Source organism: Fragaria vesca, linkage group LG2 (genome assembly GCF_000184155.1).
Source record: "Fragaria vesca subsp. vesca linkage group LG2, FraVesHawaii_1.0, whole genome shotgun sequence".
In the NCBI taxonomy this organism is placed as follows: Eukaryota; Viridiplantae; Streptophyta; class Magnoliopsida; order Rosales; family Rosaceae; genus Fragaria; species Fragaria vesca.
Genome location: NC_020492.1, coordinates 27,954,094 through 27,960,687, shown reverse-complemented (window position 1 = coordinate 27,960,687; position 6,594 = coordinate 27,954,094).

Here is a 6,594-nt window from a genome sequence, read left to right as displayed (position 1 = left end):
AAAAGCTAAAGATATATCTATATCTTTAAAAATTATACACACAAAAGTTAGATATATATACAAACATAATACTATATAGTTTTCATGCATATATAATATTATACGTACGTACAAACATATTATACACACATATCCAGTAATTATATTAAGCATACAAGTAAGCAACAATCCATCAAAATTGGACCGGCAAGTAGCCGAAAGTTCACAGGAAAATATGCCTAAAAGAAGAAAGTAGGTAAATTAATTAAAGTAGTTACATATATACCAACTACCTAAGAGATCGAGATCGAGGCGCGCAGATCTTAAAGATCGATCAACTTCATGAAGAAAAGCTTCCAAAACTAGATTTGGATCGAATGAATATTCCAATGAGGGGGAGGGGAGCTAGACCATGCCTTTCTTCTGTGTTCTCTTTTGGGCGAAAGGTGTATAAATGGATGATGTGTAAACTTAGCCGACAGAATATTCCGTCGCCTAAGAAAAAAGGCTTCGGAAAAAATATTCGTCCTGCTTTGTGTCAGGCAATAATTCAAAATCTTAGGCGATGGAAAAGTTCGTCGCCGAAGAAAAGAATATTTGTCAGGACCCACCCCGAATTTCACCCTGAAACCCGAAGTAAATCCTGCGGGGACCACCTCCAAGGAAAGTTTACTAAAAATTCGGCATAACCTCCATTGAAAATGGACAACCTTTCTTAATAATACATGCAAACACTTTTGAAAATTTAAATCCAACCTTAAACTCCTGGAGCCTTCGTGCTCCCCAAATCACAACACCACCCAAATTATTTACTAATCTAAACAAATCTCATATCCAACCATTTATAGGTTTAGAGCAACTCTAACAAGAAGAAAGGAAACATAATAAATTAACAAGCGGAAGCTATATGATGACTATGCCTCATCTCTATGTACGCCCGACCTCAACTATGCAATCCTGCAAACTGGGCATTTTAAAACAAAGGGCCCAGGGGAAAACATTTGAAACACGTTAGAGTGAGTGGACAAAAATAAATTAATAAATAAAATATTTATGTTTCCCCAAATCAATTTCCAAGGAAAAATCAAATGCATGCCGCAAGCGATAAAACTTTTATCTCATAAAAATATCGAGCCTCTCAGGCTCTATAATATATGTATGTATTTACACACGTCCATACTCCCTATATAAATTCATGGGTCTATATAGGGCTACTACGCCCACTTCACGCCTTAATGCGGTGCTACACTATGCCATTAAAGTGGACAGACCGGTGTATAAATATGTGTCCATACCCCTTATATGAATTAAACACTCATATAGGGCTACTACGCTCACGTCCAATGCTCATGTCACACCATAATACGGCTGTATGCTACGCCATTAAGGTGGACAGACACATATGGCTAGCTAGCATTTATATACATACTCTCCTCAATATACATACTTATACTCATCGAAAAATCTCATTTTTCGGTAATTCTCCAAGAAAAATAAAATGACGTCAAAATGCTCTAACAACATTAATTGTTCATCCATGAACCATAGCATGCATATTATTTAAAACAAAAGTCCACTCACAACTTTAGGCCTAAGCCTGACGTCAATCTGAGGTCTCTTCTGCTTGAGCCTTCTCACGTCCTGTTCCAAATATAATAATTAAAATTACCAACCAAAAATCCATTACTTACTCAAAAATAGGCAAATTAAACATGAGTCGTAACCACGCACATTCTCGTCTAACTTCGATATTCTTAAATCGAAACGATCTAAACTTTAATACCATAAACGGCAGCCGTAAATACAACCTCCCCAGAACAACGACTTAAATCCTACGGCCGAATTCTACATTAATTAACTGCCAAAAATACCAAACTTCGGAAATTCACAAACCCGACCAAAACTCATCCAAAAATTCCATAATTCACATCAATAAACTCCCTTTAATATTCCACATTTAAAACCATAAAAATCTCTCAAACAGCGGCAGCCGGAAGCCGACTCCGGCGACCTCCAATGCCTACCAAAATTTGACAGCATCTTCCTCTCAACTCACCCTACAACTTTCTTAACTAGCACAACACCCAATTCCAAGCCTAACTATGCCAATCAAACAAAAACATCATAAAAAGCCCTAGAGCTTCCACTCACCGTTTCTCCTCACCTAAAGCAAACTGGACCGAGTCCTCTTAGGGCAAGACAACTGGGTTGAAGGCCTTCAAAACCATGTAAGGGATTGGTGGCCGGAGGAGGAAGTTCCGGCGATGGAGAGCTTTGGACAGCCAGAGGTTTCGGGCGGTAACTCTCTCTCACGGCGGCGCTAGGGGAGCTCTCACCGGTCCAAGAGGGAAGCTGGGTCGAGGGCTGACCGATCGGAACCGGAGCGGCGGCCTACGGTGGCTGGACGGCGGCGGACGGCCGAGAAGAAATCCGGCAGCGGGAGAGAGTCGGGGAAGAGGAGAGAAGAGAAAAAGAAAGAAAAAGAGAGGGAGGGGATTGGGCCTCCCAACCGGTCCCCTACCCCAACTACATACCAACCCAATTCCAAAAAATAACACCACAAAATAATACCTTAATAAAAATTACCTTTTATTAGCTAAAATTTACCATTTTTACAGTCGCCACATTTTTCTCCTACGAATAATTCCACCGAAATAGTTGTCCCCCAAAACCCCTCTAGGGACCAATTAAACCATAACTCATTGACAGAAACGGTAAAATTCTTATTAATATCAAGCTAGTAAATAAGGTAAAAATTTAAGGGTCGGGATGTGACAATATTTGTCTCCCAAGTCGATCTTAACCGACGGAAACGTCTTCGTCGCCCAAGAAAATTTCAAACGACGGAATATTATTCGTCGTCTAAAATAGATATACCGATGGAACAATATTCGTCGCCCTAGAAAATGTTAGACGACGGGATATTTCGACAGTCCATTTCCGTCACTTAAGAAGATCTACGCCGACGAAATCATACCGATGGAAGGTGTTCGTCGCCTAGGGTTTACTAAGCCGACGGAAGCTAGACGACGAATGGTGTTTCGTCGTTTAGGAAAACCCTAGTCAACGGAAGACGTGTACGGTTATTTTCCGTTGCCTAAGATATCTTAGACGACGGATGTGGTGTCCTAGATGACAGTTCTTCTTCCGTCGGTGAGGAGTCACTTAGCCGACGGAATTAATATAATTCCGTCAGCTAAGTTGATATTTCCTGTAGTGAGAATGCAGACTACACCTTTCTTGAATTCAGTCTTGTCATAATCGATGTAGCCTCCCAGTAGATTGCCAATCAATTTGAAGTTCTTTGGGACTTCATAACGGGGAGAGATTGTAGAAACCCTAACCCACATCAAAACATGCCTCATGGGAACCTGATCAAAGGTCAGATTCCATCATACAGTTCCAAGGCCACCGGTGCATGATCAAAGCACCAGACTCCTCCTCGAAGCACCTTATTCAGTCACGGATGGAGTCAAAGGAGAAGAAGAAGAGGTTTTCAGCCCTCTCCTGAACCCTAAAAAGACGAAACACCATCCAAGTCCGGAGAAAGTGGACTTGAAGATAGCCGGGTCCACAGGGCGGCGTGTTAGAGGTTTTCCAACAAGGAAAATAGTGTTGGATTTCTTGATAGGACCTCCTCCAATCTTTTTCTGAGATCAGGGCTTTGCCTCTGTCGGCAAGAGCCATAGAGGGTAGTAAAACTGGCTGTGATGGCATCGATAAAGGCCATGGGATGAGAAAAGCTGAAAAATGGTGATATCAGGAGGTGAAAACAGTGATAGAAGATGAGGTATGGTGTGGGAGGCAGTAGAATGCGAGATACACACTTAAAGGTGCGCGTAGGCCCCTAGGGTGTATATTTCATTTTTCTTGACCTTAAATATTTAAAAAACAATCAAATCGAGCATGTTTAACTTTTTTTGTTCTTCTCTTTTTTCGTGGGGTTTGAAACACAGTCAAGCTAGGGGAATCCAAAGTAAAACATAGGAATCAATTTAAAAGATGCAATTAAACAATTAAATAAGCGGTAGAAGTGTTGACATAATCAACACAAAAATAATACGTCAAATAGAGAACAATCTTCTGTGTAATTTTTTTTTCTTGAAAAATAGATTCATTTCATAAAATCAATAGTCAAAAAGCTATAGTCTATCTGCTTACAAGAGAGATCAGATATACCAAAACCTAATAAGCAACATATATGCTTACAATTAAGCAAACATTTACGAACAACCTCACCTTCTACGGTTTAGTCACGCCTAATCATCACTTGACAATCATGTAATTGTGGTACAAGCAAACAAAAGACTCATAGAGATATGATCATCTAACATAGGCTTATCCCAACCTAGAACCTCTTATTCCTTGACCTGAGCCCAAACAAGCCCAAGCGAAAACTGCATAGGGCTTATTGATCTGCCCTGCCAGCCCAACTTTGACCGAAGCCAAAAAAAAATCCAAGCCAAAGCTCACACAAGGATGGCAGACGCAAACCTCTCTACCATTGTCTTCTTACAACCGATGTTGCCCTCCAGGAAAGCCATCATCGGATATGACCTGGCCCTATCAAAATCTAAACCAACTGACCACCGTTGCCTCCCAAGCCCAATGACGGTCAGTTGCTTTGTCCCAGTTGAAGCCAGCGACCATGACTCTAACAACCATCTCAACCAGAGAAGCCCATGTGCTGATCTTGTATCTCCTAGTTAGGCACCACCAAAGTCCAATCACCCCGGTTTAGATTGCCAACCACGACCACCGGCCAGCTCCGCAAACCGCAATAGCTGCCACCCTTACCTTTCCTTCGCCATCGACCAGCCATGATCCACCGATCAGACCCACCGTAGCCCTATCTCCATAAAAAAAATTATAAAAATAAAAAATAAAAAAATAAATAAATAAAAAACATGATTTAAAGAGAGCGCATTTGACTGCTACACACCGTCAAGGAGCCTCCCTCCGCCCACACACGATCTACGCCTAATGAAGAACGATGCCGCCAAGAGGAAAACCTAGGTTCGCTCCGAGCAACTCAGAGCCACCCCATCTCAAGGGGAACACTTAATCATCTATCTAAACAACCAAGTCCAGTATGTAGTTAAAGAAATGGCCCATAATGAATCTCTTGAATTCCAACTGTGCACCCAAACATCTAGCTCACAACACATTGATAGAACCCAACAAAATGAGGCCGAAAAGGAAACCAACTAAAGCAAACAAAATTGGCACCCATTACCTATAAACTTGAAACTTTTCTCTAATCAAAATCATATATTGGTTTTGATTTCCAGCACCTGAATCTGTTTTTTGTTTTTTTTTTTTTTTTTTGTTGGATTGCGCCTTTAGTTGGTTGTCTTGCTTTTTAGTAGCTTCACCTTTTATTTTCTGTACATCTATAGCTCCCTTCGATTGAACAAAAACTTAACTTCTACTAGGATCCTTGTAAGAAGTGTTGGTTCTCTAAATGAAGTAATAATTTGACTCAATGGTGTCCTGCATGTCTTATATCATATGTGAAGGGCCACACCAATATTGCCTTAATTCCTAAAGTTGACAACCCTGAACTAGCACTCATTTTAGACCCATTAATCTTTGTAATGTTTGTTTCAAAATTATTACAAATATCATAGTCAAGCGATTACGACCTTTATTGGAAAAATGCATTTCGAATAACCAATGAGTCTTTTCTCCAGCCTCCAGGTAGATCGATTCATGATAACATTCTAACTGCACATGAAATTTTTTCAAACTTTCAAAGAAAGAAAGGTAAGACAGGTGCTATGGGCATCAAGCTAGATCTTGAAAATGCGTATGATTTTTTAAGGGGAATTTTCATATACACCCAATTTTGAATAGTAGTTTTAAATAAAACCCACTTAATATTCATATCTGATAGACATATAAAATGTATCAATTATGATAAATATTATGTCCTATTTTTTTAAAATTTTACACAATTGCCACCATTCAACTATAACATATTAATATAATAAATAAGCTTAATTGATGCTATCTTAAATACCTTGATTATGAGTTTTTCTTCTAACACTAATATTTTTCAATCAATTTGCAAGAATCATGTAGTTTTCTTTATTTTTATGAAAAAATCTAGATTAAAGGAACACATTCTCTAATCTATACATAAGGTAAAATATAATATGAATAAGATATCTGATCTAAACCCTATACCCTAAACCTAAACCCTATACCCTATACCCTAAACCCTATACCCTAAACCCTAAACCCTATACCCTAACTCTATACCCTAAACCATATACCTTAACCCTATACCCTAAACCCAATTTTGGGTTTCTTCTTTTTAGGTATATTATCATATCATGCCCTACTTAATATATAGGTAGTAGAGAGTAAAATGTTCTCTCAATTAGGGTGAGAAATGATATAATAATATACCTCAAAAGAACAAAAATTAATCAAAGAACAAGACCGTGTACCTTACAGTTAGACATTTTTCGACTATGTAGAGAGACCAAATGTGAGCTTATGAACGAAAAGTATCATCCTATTACAAATGACATACTTCTGTATATAGCATATATATATATATATATATATATATATATACACACACACACACACTACTTAAGTTAGTAT